General features: G+C 38.6%; 1 protein-coding gene across 1 annotated transcript in view; it reads left to right on the top strand.

Moving 5' to 3' along the window:
* Positions 1-476: 476 nt before the first annotated feature.
* The window catches only part of HBP1 (HMG-box transcription factor 1), a 55,686-nt gene continuing 37,947 nt past the window's right edge, over positions 477-18,215 (top strand). The window contains exon 1 of the mRNA XM_069106991.1: positions 477-498. The gene's annotated coding sequence lies outside the window, so the exon portion shown is untranslated. The remainder of the gene's footprint in view (positions 499-18,215) is intronic.

An 18,215-nucleotide genomic window follows, 5' to 3' on the forward strand; every position in this document is an offset into this window, starting at 1 on the left:
GTAGGACTTGAACCCTGATCTTTATGACTCTGAGACCAGCTTTCTCCATCATGCCTCCACGTAAAGTAATGAATGAATACACAATTTAAATTTCCAGTTCAATTCAGCAAATATTTACTAATTGCCAACTCCGTGCCAAAAACACTGGGCATACAAAAAAGGTAGAAGTCCCTAACCTCAAGGAGTTTAAAATCTAATAGGGAAGACAACATGCAAACAAATATATACAAAACAAGCTAAACATAAGATAAGTGGGAGATAATTGACAAAGGAAAGGCAGAGGGGAAGCTTCCAGTAGGAGATGGGATTTTAATTGGGACTTAAAGGAAGCCAGAGAGGTGAGTAGTTGGAACAGAGGAAGAAAATATTCCAGGCATGGAGGCCAACCAGAAAGAATGCCAGGAGCTGAGCAATGGAGTTTCTTGTTTGTGGAATCACCAGGAGGCCAACATTACTGGATCTAAGAGTTGGGGAGTGAGCTGTAAGAAGACTGGAAAGGTAAGAGGTGTCTAGGTTTTGGAGGACTTTGAATGCCAAACAGGGCATTTTGTATTTTCTCCAGGACACAATAAGAAGCCACTGGAATTTGTTGGGGGGGGGGTGGATAGGAGGTTCAGACTTGTTTCACTTTAGTGGCTGATTGGAATGGAGGGGAGAGAAACTTGAGGCAGGCAGACCTCTCCCTCCTCTCCAGCAAGCAATGATCCAGGCATGAGGTGATAAGGGCCTACCATCAGAGCTGTAGCAGTGTCTGTGAGAGTAGTGGGGTGTATTGGATTGATGTTGCAAAGGTGAAAGCAACAGGCCTTGGCAACAGATGGGATATTGTTGGGGGTGGAGATGGTGAAGAATCCAGGCTGACCCCTGCATCGTGAGCCTGAGGGACCAGGAAGGTGATGTTGCCCTCAACAGTAATAGGAAAGATAGAAGGCCAGTGGGAAGGGTTTAGGGGGAAAGACAATGAGTTCCATTTTGGATATATTAAGTCTGTTGGGCAACCAGTTTGAGATGTCTGAAATGCAATTGGAGATGTAACAATGGAGGTGAGCAGAGAGATTGGAGCAGGATGGGTAGATTTTAGAATTATCAGAAAAAACAGATGATTGAATCCAAGGGAGCTGATGAGATCAATCACAATGTAATTTATACAATGTAAGTTTTGAGATATAAAACTATATTAAGGCAAGTAATTGCCATCTTGTAGCAATTAATGTTCATTTCTATTGTAAGGATTTCAAATTTTCTACGACATTTTTGTTTTAAAAAATGTTCTCTGGTTTTATTATTAATAATTGATATGCATTTCAACTAGATGGGTCTTCTATTAGTAGCAATGTACCACATTTTTTAGTATGCCCATATTTTAAAATGGGACAAATCTAGAAAGATGCCTAGACTTAAATTGTATCACTGGTAGGTGTAAATATTGCTTAAGGAACATTACAAGAGACCTACAAAAGGGGGTCATTAAAGTTTCTTTAATGAGTAGCTTTAATTTTGTTTTGGCCTTCAGAATTTAGACCTGTTATGTTTTACCCCCTTGGTCATATGCATATTTATGACATATTACAATTACAATTACAAACTATTATGGGCACTAATCATATTTCTTTCTGAAGAGACTTCAGAGAATATCACTGGTTATACCAACTTTCCCTATTTTACTACCCAAGCTACTCGACATACTTCTCCATGTTGTAAATTCTACTTTGTATTAGATGAAAATGATTGGACTAAATACATCCAGTGTGAATTCAAATAATTTCCTAGAATTATTGAGTTGGAATTAGCCTTGTTATTCTGTCACATCCAACGTGATGAGCCAGTGGACCATATTACTCCAATGCTGTCCATGGAGTTTTCTTGGTGAAGTTTCCTGCTCCATTGGGTTAAGGAAAACAGAAATTAAGTGACTTGCCCAGAATCACAACTAGTAAGCCTCTGGGGGTGAATTTGAAGTCAGGTCTTCCTGATACCAGGCCCAGCCCTCTCTCCGTGAGCCACCTAGCTGCCTCTAAAGGCCATCTAATCCCAACCCCTTAGTTTACATATAAGGAAACTGAGGCATGGAGAAGTTGTGACTTACCTAAGATTAATAGTAATCAGTTAAGTTCGTTTTTGTATTTAGGGTTTCAGGTACCATCTGTGCACCAAGTTAATGTTGTTGAGCATTGTTAACTCTAATTCTCAGATCTTTTAAAATGTGTAAAAGTGAACTACACCATGGAAAAGGATAAGGCACTCTGGCCTATGAGAAAAGGTTTAAAACTAAGGCTAATCTAGAAACTCTGTATATTGGTAATTCATCTTTCTCCTAATTTTCACAGGAGAGTTACTCACATACTGGACCGTGAAGCAGCTATTTTATCCCAGAGGTTGAATGACTTTTTAGTATTCTCATAGCAAATAAGAAATTTGCAAACTTGAATTGGTAAAATCATTCCTGGATAACTTGAAGCTTTGTAAAGTAACATTAAGTTCTTCTTCTAGATACAAAGGAATATTAATGAATTAGGATGCAGGTACAAAATGTGCTTTGTTTTTTTGTTCCTTAATTAGAAGTTAGTCATTTATTAGTCACATACTACATGCCATCATTGCGGATGCAAAGAAAAACATAAAACCATCCCTCACCTCAAGGAGCATACATTCTAAGGGTGGAGATGAGTAAATAACTAGATACATAGAAGCTACATGCAGAGTAAATGAAAATAATGTGAAAAAATGGAAAGGTATTAGCATCTAGGGGGATCAGGAAATACTTGCTGATTTTTGAATGAAGCTGGACAATAGGGAGCAGAGCATTACGGGCATGGATACTAACTAGGGTAAAGAAAGATCTCATATACAACTTTGGAGTAAGGGAAGGAGGTACGATGGAAAACAAACAACCTTACTTTGGCAAAAGGGGAGGATTTCAAATGATAGTTCCAAGACAGTAGTTACCAGTTACCAGTTTTTCCAGACTCAAAAGCAGCAAAACAGGCTGGACAGCTCAAACTCTATATTCTAACATCTTCAAAGGTTTTTCAAAAACTAAAATGACTGAGTTCACACTCTGGAATTGTTTTAACCTAGCTTATAAACCTCACTAATCATTAGGGGTGGCCATTGAGTGCCATTCACACTTAAATATATAGGACTCAAAACAATTCAATTTTGTAGTCCCAGGAAGTGACCAACTGTGAGTCACTGACAGATCGAGCAGTAAATGTTTGGTTCCCAGTCTCTAATTCCTGACCCACATCTCATAGTCTTCATACCATCACCCCCATGATAATTGTTGTTATAGTGAGTAACGTATGTATCAACTAAATATGAAACCCCAAATACAAACAGTGAATATTTGGAGAGCAAGAAGTGTAAGTTAGTAAACTATTGATGTCACTCACTTTTACGAAATGCTTGTGGAACTGCTACATTCTTTTGTAAATCCCCTGCATTGCCTAGAAGAGAACAATGGACAACATTCATACTGGTAATGACGTGTGGCATGTAATTAATAGAACAGAAGCTCTTTGACAGATGTAACTTGAATGGTGTTAACAACAAATTGAGAAACCCAGAATGCATCCTCTACTTTCTTAACCAGAAGAGACTAAAACTGACATTTCCCTCACACATTGTGCTCTCAAAACAAAGTGAAGCAGAGCCTATGCATGGAAATTCTCTCCAATTTGTGACTTGACAGGAGCCTTTGCTTTAGGCTACACTGACAAGGAAATGAAGCAGAAGTACTGGGTAAACTTCAGGGAGAAAAACTATTGCCAATGAGACCCTGTGATAGGTTTTCTGAATAGAAAATGTTGTTTGAGAAGAGAAAATAAGTGTTTATCAATTAAAAAAGAGAAAATTTCATTTAAAAAAAAGAAAATTTGTACTGTCCACTGCTGAAAAAATTCAAAAACATCCTGAATTAGTGACTTAAAATCTGTTTTGAAAGCAAGTTGGTGGCACAATGGCTAAAGCTCTAGACCCTAGGTCAGGAAGACTTGAGTTCCAATTTCACTCTAACCAGTTATGTAGCTGTGTGTGAACATGGAAAAGTCACTTAATCAGCATCTGCCTCAGTTTCCTCATCTGTAAATGAAGATAATAATAGCACCTACCTTCCAAAGGTTATTATGAGTATAAGACTTTAAAAGTGCTTTTGAAACCTTAAAGCACTATATAAATGCTCTTATTATTTTAAATAGGCTTTCAAAGATACAATTCCACATAAATCCCATGATTTCACATAACAGTAAGAGGACAGTCTGGCTCTATGCTGTCCTTATTAGACTGCCCATGGAGCACAGTTCCAGATGCTGCATTTCAAAAAGGCTCATTTACTATTCAAAATATGTTCAGAGGATGATGGAAACCATGTAACCTGAGGAATAATCAAGAAAATTGTGTGTTTAACTTATGTAAGGAAATACCCTAAGGATCCCTGGGACTTAACTTAAATTAACTTAAAGTTAATCATGCCTTCTAAGGATTTTCTGACCTTTCCGTCCACCCTGCTCCTGAACTTTCTTTTATGTGTCGTTGTATCAGCAATGCCATATTCACAATGCCTATGGAGATTACAGATATGCTGATATAATTATCCATCACAAAATACATCATGCTTGCCATATGGAGGAATAAACTAGAAAATTTATTAAGATACCAAAAGACTGAGTCCCAAAACCAGAAAGTGAAAACCATCAGAGTAGTTATGACATTGGCACAGGTAGATAAAGTAGAAAGCACCCACATTTTCAAGCCTTTAAAACAGAACAGGCTACCTCAGGCAAAGGTCCTCCTCTCCCCACTCACAGCAACCACCCAGCGTCCGGGAAGCGTGCTCCCAGCAGCTCCGGCCCCTGGCAGTCCTCAGCAGGAGTCCTTAGCAGAAATTCTGGCTAACTCACAAAGGGCTTCGCGCTGCCGCTGCCTCTGTTGCTGCTGCCGCCGTGGCCACCACCGCCAGCCACCGCAGGAACTCTAGTTTGGCTTCCGCTTCCTCTTGCTCCGCCCCTTCCTGCTATGTCAGCAAGTCCAATGGGGCATGGAAGATCTTTAAATCCCATAACCCTTACAGTCGTCTAGCCCTTTTACCTCCTTGTAACCTAAGATCATCTTGCTTTTTCTTTTTTGCACAGGGCTTGGCTAGGAATAAGCATTTAATACTTTTTTATTCATTAAAAACATGTAAATCCAATCAACAAGAATCACAATTGTATTTAATATCAGTGAGGATCTATTTTTCTTGACATTGAAAACTTGGCTTGACTCTATAGCCAATTAGGAGAGTCAGTTTCTCCTCTCTGGGGGTCCATTAGCTCTTTTAGTCAGGGGAGCTGGCACTTATTCATGGGTATACTTCTTTTAAGGCAACAACTATACTTCTGAATAGTTATACATAAATAAATTTGTGTAGATCAAGTGTATTTTTAAGTTGCTATGATAGGTCAGTAAAGAAACTGGTGGAGGACTTGTGGAATGTATATAATCACCCCCACTAAGATCTGTTTTGTAAATTAAGGTTTTCTTACAGGTGTATATAGGAAAATTGGAACATTAATGGTGGACTTTCAATCTAATCCAACCATTCTGGAGAGGCATTTGGAACTATGTCCAAAGGGCTATAAAAGTGTGCATATTTTTTGACCCAGCAATACCCCACTACTAGGTCTGTATCCCAGAGATCATAAAAAAAAAGGACCCACATGTACAAAAATATTTATTTATACAGCTCTTTTTGTGGTGACAAAGAATTGGACATTGAGGAGATGCCCATCAATTGGAGAATGACTAAACAAGTTGTGGTATGTAAACATAAAAGAATACTATTGTGCTATAAGAAATGATGAGCAGGCAGATTTCAGAAAAACTTGGACTTATCATTGAGTGAAGTGAGCAGAACCAGGAGAACATTATACATAGTAACATCAACACTGTGTAACAGTCAGCTTTAATAGATTTGGCTCTTCTTAGCAATACAATGATCTAAGATGATTCCAAAAGACACAGAGAAAGAACTGTAAAGTCAGAAAGCAGATCGAAGGATACTATTTATTCTTTTTTTCTTTGTTTTTCCCCTTTGTTTTCTTATTTCTTCTTTCATAACATGGCTAATGTGGAAATACTTTTAATATAATTGTACATGTATAGCCTATATCAGATTGCTTGCCATCTTGGAGAAGAAGGGAGAAAAAAAAATTGGAACTCAAAATCTTATAAAAGTGAATATTTTTGAAAACTAAAAATATATGTTGAAAAAAAGATAGAGAGCTCAATATGGCCTTATTTCACCACAATAATGATAGCCTGTGAATCTGAATTAAAATTACTTCAGTAAATTGATTTAGCACATGCAAGACAACTAGGACACAGATACTGTCCTCAAAGACTGAAACTTCTCTCAGAGTTTAACAATGATCTCTTAATCACCAATTCTGGGCAATGTTCCTGACTACAAGGTTGATTTTATTCTACCACAACTCACTGCTAGGAACTAGGTTTCTACACAGACAATTAGATAGACCATGCAACTACCAGAATGTATATTATTTCCTATACTATATTTTCAGCAAGCATTTAATATTTGTAATATACAACATAAAATTAGACTTATACCTTTCCTTTGTTTTTATGGCTGACTTTTTGGGGTTTTTTTACTCTGAATTTAATGAACAAAAAGGTTATTTCTATATAGAAAGTGGAACAAGAAGTTATTTGTGAAAATGTGAATTTTAACTATATACATCTTGCCTTTGTAAAAAATTCAATTTTGTTTTATTTTCCATTCCAAATTCTCTTCCTTCCTCCTCTCCCTCATCTACTCATTGTGGAGGCAAGAAAAACAAAATTTTTTATAAATATATGTAGTCAAGTAACATGTATTCTCACATTACCTATGTCCAAAAATGGAGGTGGGGGGGGAGGAAGAAAACATATTTTAATCTGCACCAAGTCCATTAGCTATTTATCTGGAAGTGGATAGCATGTTATGTCATGAGTCCTTTGGATTTGTGGTTAGTCATTTTATTGATCAGAGTTCTTATCTTTCAAAGTTGTTTATCTTTACAATACAGTAGTTATTGTAGGAATTGTTCTCCTCACTTTACTTTCTATCAGTTCACTTAAGTCTTCCCATGTTTTTCTGAACCTGTCCACCTCATAATTTCTTGCAGCACATAGTATTCTACCATCTCTCGTATATTATAACATGTTCAGTCATTTCCCAATTGATGAGTATCCCTCTAAGTTTCTAATTCTTTGCCATCATAAAAAGATCTACTATAAATATTTTAGTACATATGGGTCTTTTATTGTTTGATCTCTTTGGGGGTATAAAACTAGTAGGTGCATCATATACAGCTTGCCTTTATAAAAATATACAACCAATTCAATATGTTTCTTTCAAAGTTGTCTCATTTATTTCCTTCTGGACTTCCTTTGGTTCTGTGTATTTTTCAAAATGTTCTTTTCTTTGAGGAGAGGGATTTCTATAGCTAGCTAACTCCTCTCTCCCCTCAGGATAGATACCCCACAAATATAAAATGAAAAACACAATCCTTGTAACAAATTACCACAGTAAATCAAAACAAATCCATATATTTGACATGTCCAATAATATTTGTCTTATTCTACACTTTAGTCTATCCCTCCTGTCAGAAACTGGGTAACATGCATCCTCATCAGTTCTCTGGAGTCATGATTGATTGAAGTTCCTAAGTCTTTCAAAGTTGCTTTTCTTTACAATGTTATGGTATTCTATAAATTGTTGTTCATGTTCTGTTTTCTTTACTCTGCATTAGTTCATACGAGTCTTCCCAGCATTCTCTGAAATTGTCCCATTTATCATTTCTTATACATATCCATATGCCATAATTTGTTCAGCTGTTCCCCAACTGATGAACACTCTTTGCTATGACAAAAAATGCTGCTATAAATATTTTTGTTTCTTTCTTTGATCTCTTTGGGATTTAAGCCTAGTAGTGGCACCAAAGGATCGTGCACATACATAATTCAGTGAGTTTAGGGGCACAGTTCCAAACTGCATTCCACAAGGCCAGAAGCACAGTTCTACCAACAGAGCACCAATATGCTCCTCTAATACAATTATCAGTTTGATCTATACAATTATGATTGAACCTTTTCAAAACTTTGTCTATTCAAAAGACACAATATTGTGGAGCATAAGAATGAATTTTTTTTTGTTATTTTAATTTAAAAATTTTGAATCAACAGTAATGGTATTGGGGCAGCTAGGTGGCGCAGTGAATAGAACACCAGCCTTGGAGTCAGGAAAGCCTGAGTTCAAATCCGGCCTCAGACACTTAACACACTTACTAGCCGAATGACTTTGAGAATTAATAGAATAGAAGTATGATACAAATAGCTGTGACTCAATAGTTAAATAGCATTTTTCTTCTTAGTTGTCAAGGACATTGATAGGACATGTCTTTATCAGTTATAATTATTGCAATTATAACTGAACCTTTTCAAATCTTTTCCTCTTCAAAAAATACAATAATATGGGACAGAGGGATGGAAAATTTTGGTCACTATTTAAGTTTTTTAATTGATACTAATGGTATTATTTTATACTTCTCTTTCCTTTCTTTTGTCTTCCCAGGATATATAATGTAGTTGTACTATATTTGTCTTGTTAAAAAAAAAATCTGGTGGTTTTTTTCCCTCAATTTTGAGGATAATTTGTGTGGCATAATTATTAATAGTTCTTTGAAAGTTTGACAGAATTCATCTTTAAATATATCCAGACTAGAATTATTTAAAGTTAATCAGATTTCTTTTTTTATGAAACTGGATTATTTAAGATCCCTATTTCATGTCCTATCAGTTTGTGTATTTACATCTTGATAAATATTCATATATATATATACTTTTAATTCTTAATAGGAGCAAGTATAATAAGTTATATATGGCATATGTTTGTGGTTTTGCCTATAGGTTTTGATAATTTTTAATATTTTTTTCTCTTGGTCATTTTATTGGTCATATTTATTTTCCTTGATCATTATTTATTTTAGTGATATGATCCCTCTTCCTTTCAAGGAGGTTAGCAAAGAATTTATTGATTTTGTTAAGTCTTTTCAACGAATGAGATTTTATTTTTATCAGTTTTAGAGACAGCATGGCATCATGGATAGGAAGCTGGCAAATCACATCTCTAACCTATACTGGCTGTGTGACCCTGGGCCAGTTACGTAACTGATCATTATTCTAGACAATTCTCTTAGACTGGGAGTTGCTAAGCTCTTGGTAGAAGTTAACCCATCTAATAGGTGCCTATACCAGTAAAATCAGAGGCCTATTCCTGAAACCTTGCCATTTCTGTGGTCTAGAGTTTACATTTTATTTTCCTTTATTTTTCCATTTTTCTCATTTTTTATTTGAGCTTTATTTTTTGATAAACTAATTTTTTAAATTACATATTCAGCTCATTAATCCTTTTCCCCCTATTTTGTTAATATACATTGTCAGATTTCCCCCCCTTTTAAAACTGCTTTAATTGTATCAGGGAAATTTCAGTATGTGATTTTGTCTTAAGTACTATTTATCTTGCTCTAATGTTGGGCCCCTACAGGCTGATTAGTTTTCATGGCATTGATGATTTTAAGTGCAAGCATCGCCAGAGAAGGACTAGGCTCAATGTCTTTTTGCAGAACTTTATATAAATAAGCTTTACTAAAGGAGAGTAGAGATCAGCAGCAGCTGTGGCCATTTTCAGAATTATCAACACACAGATGTGAAGGACAAAGTGAGAGGTCAGTGCAGTCTGGACTTTGGGACCCAGTAAGTGGGAGTGCATGGCTTTTTCCCCCAGGGAGAGAAGCCACTGAGACTCTGGCACAGCCAGCCAGTGCCACATGGCAGCTTCAGCTCCGGGCCTGCAGAGTGTAGGAGAACCAAGCACCAGTCTGAGGGGGTAATCGCTCTTGCTTTAACCTGCTTGGATCTGGATTGCAGTCTAGGGTGGAGGTCCTGGGGGGTGTGACCAGCTTGCCAGAGCATGTGGAGGCCTCAGAGAAGGCACCCATCTAATACCTCCAGCAGCTGAGAAAACCCCAGCATTTGGGACAAAAGCTCCCCTGTCTGGTGGCAGAGTCCTACTGTGGCAAAAAGCCCAGGGGTCAAGTGACTGAGGGGCCACATGACCAGGCAAAGGAAACAAAGCAGACAGAAGATTCCAACATTAGACTCCTATTTTGGGGACAAAAAGGAGCAAAGCATAGAACAGGAGGAAGACAGTGAAGTCAGAACTCCAGCACCAAAAGCTTCAAAGGAAAATACGAGCTGGTTACAGGCCATAGAGGACCTTAAGAAGCAGATAAGAGAAGTGGAGGAAAAATTGGGAAGAGAAATGAGAATGATGCAAGAAAATTATGAAATGAGAGTCAACAGCCTGACTGAGGAAAATAATACCTTAAAAAACAGACTAACTCAAATGGCAAAAGAGGCTCAAAAAGGCAATGAGGAGAAGAATGCCTTAAAAAGCCAAATTTGCCAGATGGAAAAAGAATCTCAAAAGCTCAATGAGGAGAATCATTGCTTCAGAATTAGATTGGAGCAAATGGAAGCTAATGACTTTATGAGAAATCAAGATGCTATTAAACAGATCCAAACAAATGAAAGAATAGAAGACATTGTGAAATATCTCATGGGAAAAATCACTGACCTGGAAAATAGATCCAGGAGAGATAATTTAAAAATTATTGGACTACCTGAAAGCCATGATCAAAGTAAGAACCTAGAAATCATCCCTCAGGAAGTTCTCAAAGAAAACTGCCCTGATGTTTTAGAACCAGAGGGCAAAATAGAGGTTGAAAGAATCCACCAATCACCTCCTGAAAAAGATCCCAAAAAGAAAACCCCTAGGTTCCAGAATTCCCAGATTAAGGAGAGAATATTACAAGCAGCCAGGAAGAAACAATTTGAATATTGTGGAAACACAATCAGGATAACCCAGGATCTGGCAGCTTCTACATTGAGGGATCGAAGGGCTTGGAATATGATATTCTGGAGGTCAAAGGAGCTGGGATTAAAACCAAGAATCACTTACCATGCTGAGTATCATGTTTCAGGGGAAAATATGGTCATTCAGTAGAATAGAGGACTTTCAAGCATTCTTGATGAAAAAACCAGAGTTGAATAGAAAATTTGACATTCAGATACAAGAAGCAAGAGAAGTATGAGAAGGTAAACAGGGAAAAGAAATCATAAGGAACTTATCAAAGTTGAACTATTAACATTCCTACATGGAAAAACAATAATTGTAACTGATGAAACTTTTCTCAGTAGTCTAAGGGAATAGAAATATATATATGAGTGTATATGGGCATATGAATACATATGTGAATGTGTGTATACATGTTTACAGGTATACATAGAGGGCACAGGACCAATTTAACAGAAAGGGAAGAAACTTAAAAGGTGAAATTAAGAGGTGAGAGAGGAATATAATGAGAGGAGATGGGGAGAGACAGAATGGGGTAAACTATCTCATATAGAAGAGGCAAGGGAAAATGGTTACAATGGAGGGGAAGAATAGGAAGGCAAAAGGGAATGGGTCATCCTTATTCCCATTGAATTTGGCTTGGGGAGGGAATGAAATACACACTAAATAGGGTATCTCACCCTATAGAAGAGTAGGCGGGGGAAGGAGATGAGAGGGGGGATGATGGAAGGGAGGGCAGGCTTGGGGGGAGAGAAGTTGAAAGCACCCACTTTTGAAAAGGGACTGGATCAAAGTAGAGAATAGAATGAGTGGGAGGTGGGATAGGAGGGAGGGAAATATAGTCAGTCTTTTACAATATGTCTACTATGTTATTGTTTTGTATTAGCCACACATGTACAACCTATACTGAACTGTTTATCTTCCCAGTAAGGGTGGGTGACAAGGGAGGAAGGGGAATGAATCTGGAATTCAGTTTTAAAATCAAATGTTTAAATACACATATATATATATATATTATTAATACTATTTTACATGTAATTGGGAAATAAGATATACAGGCACTGGGGCATAGAGATCCATCATGCCCTACTGGAAAAGTCGAAAGGGGTATGGGAGAAAATATGGGAGAGAGCAGATTGGAGGAGGGGATATCCTGTGGGACTGCTATTTTGGGGCAGTGGGTAGGGGAAAATGGGGACAAAATTTGTAACTCAAAATCTGGCACAAATGATGTAAATCAGAAGTTAATAAAGCATTTGAAAAATGAAAAAAAAAGAATAGCTCTTTTGATACAATACTTTTTATTCCTGCTCTTCTTCTCCTCTGATATGTTAGTAACTTTCTTTAACTAAACACCTTTGTAAGTTTTCCTTTGCTTTGTCTTCCTCATGATGCTCTTTCTCCTTTTACAGGAATCCTTTCTCAATCTTCCCTGATCCTAGTGTCTTCCTTCTTTTCATTATTTCCTATTCATCCTGCATACAGATTTTTTATACATCTATTTTTGTTTTTTGTCTCCTCCATGGGATTGACTCCTTGAGGGCAGGGACTGCCTTTTGCCTTTGTGTCCCTGGCACTTAGCACAGTGCCTGTCACATAACAGCAGCCTAATAAATGCTCACTGACTCTCTAGGACTGTTTCCTTTATACCACATGATTTTAAAACTTCTGAAATCCAAGATTTGAGTTCCCTTGTTTTTCCAATGTCTGTATTTTCCCGTTGCTGATTTTTCCCCATCTTTTTTTTTTTTACTAATAGAAATAAAATTTCATGGGGCAAGCAGTGTTAGACACAGTATTAAGTAGTAGGAGTCACCCTGTGCCCCAAAACACAGGTCAGAGCCCCTTCTTCTGATTTCTCTATGATCAGTCTTCATCCTCAAGAAAATGCAGTCCATTCTCTGCTTCTATGTTCTCACCAACACTCTGGGTTTTGGATGCTCTCAGGAACTGACATCCTTTTGCTTGGGGTCAAAAACTGTTCATGGAAACCAGTGACTCTTTCAGAGAAGATGGTTTTCAAATGAATAGTCTTTCCCCAGACTAAACCTATGATGAGAGTCTAGACTCCATCTGCATTTTCACACCTTCTCCTCACACCTTGTCCTCTGTAAGAATTCTTTTCATCAACATCTAGTACCTCTTACTCTGGGATCAGACTTTCCTCCCAGTCTTCTGAATATGCAGCATCCTTCTCTCCTCCATCCCCATCTTCCTGATAGACAATAGGAATCACTATTCCTTCACAGTTCAAGCACAGAAGTACATCAGCCATTCCTCTTTGTTGTGGGCCAGGATACTGGTAGTAGAGGGAAGGCATAAATCTGAGTTAACTTTGCCCTTTAGGTGGACTGATCTGAGAACCAGTTGTGAGCCCTTTGGGCAAGAATACCCAATCAGACTTTGAGATTAGTTTGTTTTTAAGGACTTTGATATTGAGTTTCTAATATCCCAAGGAAACCTTTGTGCTGGTAACTTTTATCTTTATAAACTACTTTAACTGACCCCAGAGTTGCTTTTACTTGAGGGTATTTGAATATATTTATATTGACCAGATAACCCTTGGACTTTGAGTGATACATTGCACCAAAAGTCAAACCATGACCGAGACACTTGTCCTCCACTTCTCTCCCCTTTTATGCTCCATTGCTTTTTAAATTATTCCATTCCTTTCTCTTGATTTCTCAAAACTACAGAATGATCCTGCTATTCAAATCATCAAACTAGTAATTAGTACTCCTTAATTAACATTAATTATCCATTACAAATAAGTATTTCTTAAAAAGATGTAGCAAGAACAGAAGAATAAACATTTTCCCCAATACTGTGGGGCACACTTTCCCCTATGACTACTTAGGTGCTTGGGAAAATCAGCTCAAATTTAAAGTAGTTGTTGGTGCAGCTAGGTGGCGCAGTGAATAGAGCACCTGCCCTGGAGTAAGGAGGACCTGAGTGCAAATTCAGCCTCAGTCTTTTAACACTTAACTAGCTGTGTGACTTTGGGCAAGTCACTTAACCCCAATTGCCCTCCAAAAAAGGCCCCCCAAAATTTTAAGTAGTTGTTATAAAGCAAGTCTTCCCATTAAGTTCGCTTTCAAATACCACTAGCCAATAGATTTGTCCCCTCTTACAGGATCCCTCATCTTAGCTGCAGATTCAGTCCACTGTGGACCTGGGTCCTGGTTGCTCCTTGGACTATGCTGGCAGACCAGGCTGGTCTGGTGACAAACTCTAGCCTGGATTTTGTCTTTCAACTTTTTCAAGGAGTTCATTCACAGAGGGCAGAAGAGATAGAGGGTAAGAGGATAATTACTGGAGACGGCAGGATCAGGTTGAGGCTTTTGTGGATGGAGAAAACACAGTCATATTTGTAGCCTGTATAAAAGGAGCCAGTAGACAAGGAGAGATTGAAAATGGCTGACAGACTGGGGATGACAGGACAATTTTTTAGAAGAGTCGAGACGGAATGGGATTACTTGAACAAGGAGAGGAGTTAGTATTGGTAAAGAGCAAAGGCACCACATGTGCAACAGGAGTAAAGATAAGAGACAGAGGCAGAAGGCATTTAAGTGCTGTGGCTTGAGAAAGAGGGGAGAAGAGCCTCAACAATGAGTAGCCTCTAATCTTTTCATAAAATATGAGGTAAGGCTCTCAGCCACGATGGTGGGGGGAGGGGCATCTATGGGAGGTTTAGGGAGAGATGAAGAGGTTTAACAGACAGCTGTGGAGAGTCAGATAGTGAACTGAAAAGGGAGGTATAGTAGGATTGCCTAGCAACAGTGGGGGGGAGCCCCCCCCCCCAGTTGAGGTTATATAACATAAATTTTTCAGTGGACCCAGACAAAAGGGTTATCTGATTTTCTTTACTTTTGTTTGGCAGCACCTGTGTGCAATGGAAGATAGTGGATGGTGAGAATGATCCAAAGCTGAGGTGTGGCAGGTGCAATCAGGGCACAATTAGTGAAATAAGAGAGCTAGGGACTCAAGAGGAGAGGAGAGAGTAGAACAGAAATAGTTCACCAAGGTGGGGAAAAGCAAAGAGAGTGATGATTTACAGGGGAAGATGGCCTGGGAAAGAACTGAGGGATCAAGGGATTGGAGGTCACAGCTTGGATAAAGGTAGGGTTTGGGAAGGGAAAGCAGAGGGAGAAGCTGAAAGGCAATAGTTTATGGTCCGATAAGGGGATTTTAGAATTTTTGAATGTGGAAGTGATACATTGTGGGTGATGGCAAGATTAAGAGTATGACCATCTTTGAGTATGGCTGAGGCACGATGGAGGAATAGGTTATGAGAATTAAGCAGGTTGAGGAACTGAATTGTTAGAGTGTTTGAGGGAAAGCCAGTATGCATTGTTTAAGTTTGCTAGTATGAGGTCAAGAATTGGAGAGGACAGGAAAATTGTGAGCCATGTACCAAACCTGTTATGAAGGTGAACAGAGATCTGTAGACAACAGCTACCAGGATTTTGATTTGGTGGTAGAGATAAATAGCATGAAACTCAAAGGAGGAAAAGTTATTGAGTGATAGAGGTAGGAAAAGAATATGGCAGTGGGGAGCAAGGAGTATTCCAACCCACCCCTCTCCCTTGTCCAGTGAGCTGGGGTGGGGGAGAATAAGTGAAGGTACAACCAGTACTGAACAGGGTGGCCAGGGATGCTGTGTCATGGGAGTGGGGGTGAGGGTATAGGTTTCAATAAAATTAGTTTGAAGGAAATTTGGTTGCCTATAGAACAAGCATTCCAGAGGGCCAGTGTAAGGGGGAAAATGGCGTTTGTCTGGAACTTTGGGGTAAAGGGTTGAAGGTGCTGATAATTAAGAACTGCATGGTGGGGAGGAGAAATGGGATTTGGATATCTACAGGGATTCAGAGTCTCTGGGATGTGAAGGTTTTGACCTCTGAGTGGAAGGTGCCATTTGTCTTCCAAAAAAAGGCTGAAGATTGGGCTGGAGATGAGGGCAGAATGAGATACAAGGCATACAATCAGATGGGAGGCCTCTTTATTCTGCTACTCCTCTCTGAAGGCTGGAAATCAGGCAGGAAATGGAACAGCAGATGGAAGGTGACCATGCACAGAAGAAGGAAGTGCCATTTCCCACTATCTTTCCTCTTGCCTCAAGGCACAGGTTCCAAAGGAGATCAAAGGCCTGATGTCAAAGGGAAGGTTGCTCATCCTAGCACCAAACATTCTCCACATTCCAACTGGGAGGCAGGCTGACGGTTGGAGGTATAAATTGCCTTGTACTACCACATACTGAAAGTGGCCCACCCTGGGCCCTAGCCATTCCCCTCAGGTACGTGCAAAGCAAGAGATGGAAAGAGGAAGATCTAGTTCTTTTTCTCATCTGAGGCTGGAGATCAGGAGGCACAGCAGGAAGGTATAGACTCCCAGTGCAAGATATTTTGAAGCTTAACAAGGTCACAGCCTATTATATTCCATCTCTAAAAGTTTTTCATCAAAGGCAAGAAAGAACAGACAAGAGACAGAAGAAAGAGCAGAGAACCATTTGGTCCTGGCTTCGTGTCAGCCTGGGTACAAGCTCTTTCTACCCAACTCGAGGCTCATGGCAGTGCTTGCTTCTCACTCAAATACAGGCAAGCAGGAAAAAGAGAGTTGCTTTGGCCAGTGTTGTTGGAATTCATACCCAGTTTTGGATCACAGTAGCCATTCAAAATCAATTTCCTTTAAAAAAATAAATAAATAATCCATTTCTTTACCCCATGTAGTTAGCAGGCTGGAAAGGGTCAGAGAACTACACATGGTCTGAAGGAAAAGACTTTTTTCCTTGACATCAGACACTTCCAGAAGCAGGCTTACCAAGCCCCAATAAATGGTTTGGCAATAGGCAGAATATACTGTATATGTTCTGAGGACAGCCAGTCCCCATTTACATGTAAAGTACATGAGTTCCTAAGATGGCAGACCACCCAGCTTCCAAATACCTACTATAGCAAAACCCTGAAATAAAAAAAAAAATAACCTAGAATAAATAAGGACCAACAAATCGCAAGAGAAACTAAAGTAAATGATTTCATATCCCTAAAGAACTGCACAAAAAGGAAGCCAAAAATATGCAGGGAATCAATCAGAAAAGGGGCCACCAGCCAAGCCAGCACCAGCATAAGCAAACTAGACTGCAGCCTTCCAGCAGGTCTAGAGAACTGTCAGAGACACGTGTAACCTACCGAGCTTTGTGTCTAGTCACAGCACAGTGCCTAAGGTTGCCTGGATGGTCCAAGGTAATCAGAAATTGGACAAATTGGAAGCCAGTAAGTTAGGCAATGACCATTGTGAGAACTGCAGATCTCTGATTGAACAGTCCAGATTCCCAAGGGCTGTGAGGGACTCTGTCCTGAAATGCCATAGAACAGAGCTATCTTCACCTTTCTCTTCATTTGAGTCCCACTTGATCTTTATAATTTTGTTACATATATGGATATAATTTTTTGTGCATCATTGTTCTTTTCATTTACATTGTTGTAATAGTTACTGGTTATATTGTTTTCTTGGTTCCACTTCATTCTGCATCAATTCATATGGATTTTTACATGCTTCTCTGCATTCATCACTGTGCTAGGTGGCACAGTGGATGGAGTGCCAGGCCTAGAATCAGGAAGATTCATCTTCTTGAATTCAAATCTGGCTTTAGACACTTATTAGCTTTGTGACCCTGGGCAAGTCACTTAACCCTGTCTCAGTTTCCTCATCTGTAAAATGAGATAGAGAAGGAAATAGCAAACAACTCCAGTATATTTGCCAAGAAAACCCCAAATAGGTTCACAGAGTTGGACATAACTGAAATGCCTGAACAACAATAAATCATTTTTTATAATCCAAGAATATTCTCAATTTGTTTAGTCATTCCCTAACTGCTAGATATCTTTGTTTCCAATTCTTAGCTAACACAAAAAGTATTGCTATAAATATTTTGGAGTATATAGGGCTTTTTCTTATCAATGACTTCCTTAGTATAAAAGCCTAGTAATGGGTATGGCCATTTTTGTTAATTTATCTGCATAATTCCAAACATAATTCCATATTTCTCAGCTCCATCAACAATGCATCAGTGTGCCTCTCTTTCCACAACCCATTTACTGTTGACATTTTTTGGGCCTTTTTTTGCCAATTCATATGATGTGATATAAAGCCTCAGAGTTGTTTTGATTAGCATTTCTCTTATTATTAGCACTTTGGAGCAATTTTTGTGTGTGGTTGTGAATACTTTGCAATTCTTCTTTTGAGAACAGTTTGTTCATGTCCT

The sequence above is a fragment of the Petaurus breviceps genome, unplaced genomic scaffold (assembly GCF_028583685.1).
Source record: "Petaurus breviceps papuanus isolate PSGF00001 unplaced genomic scaffold, PetGlider_PUasm1.0 84, whole genome shotgun sequence".
Lineage (NCBI taxonomy): Eukaryota > Metazoa > Chordata > Mammalia > Diprotodontia > Petauridae > Petaurus > Petaurus breviceps.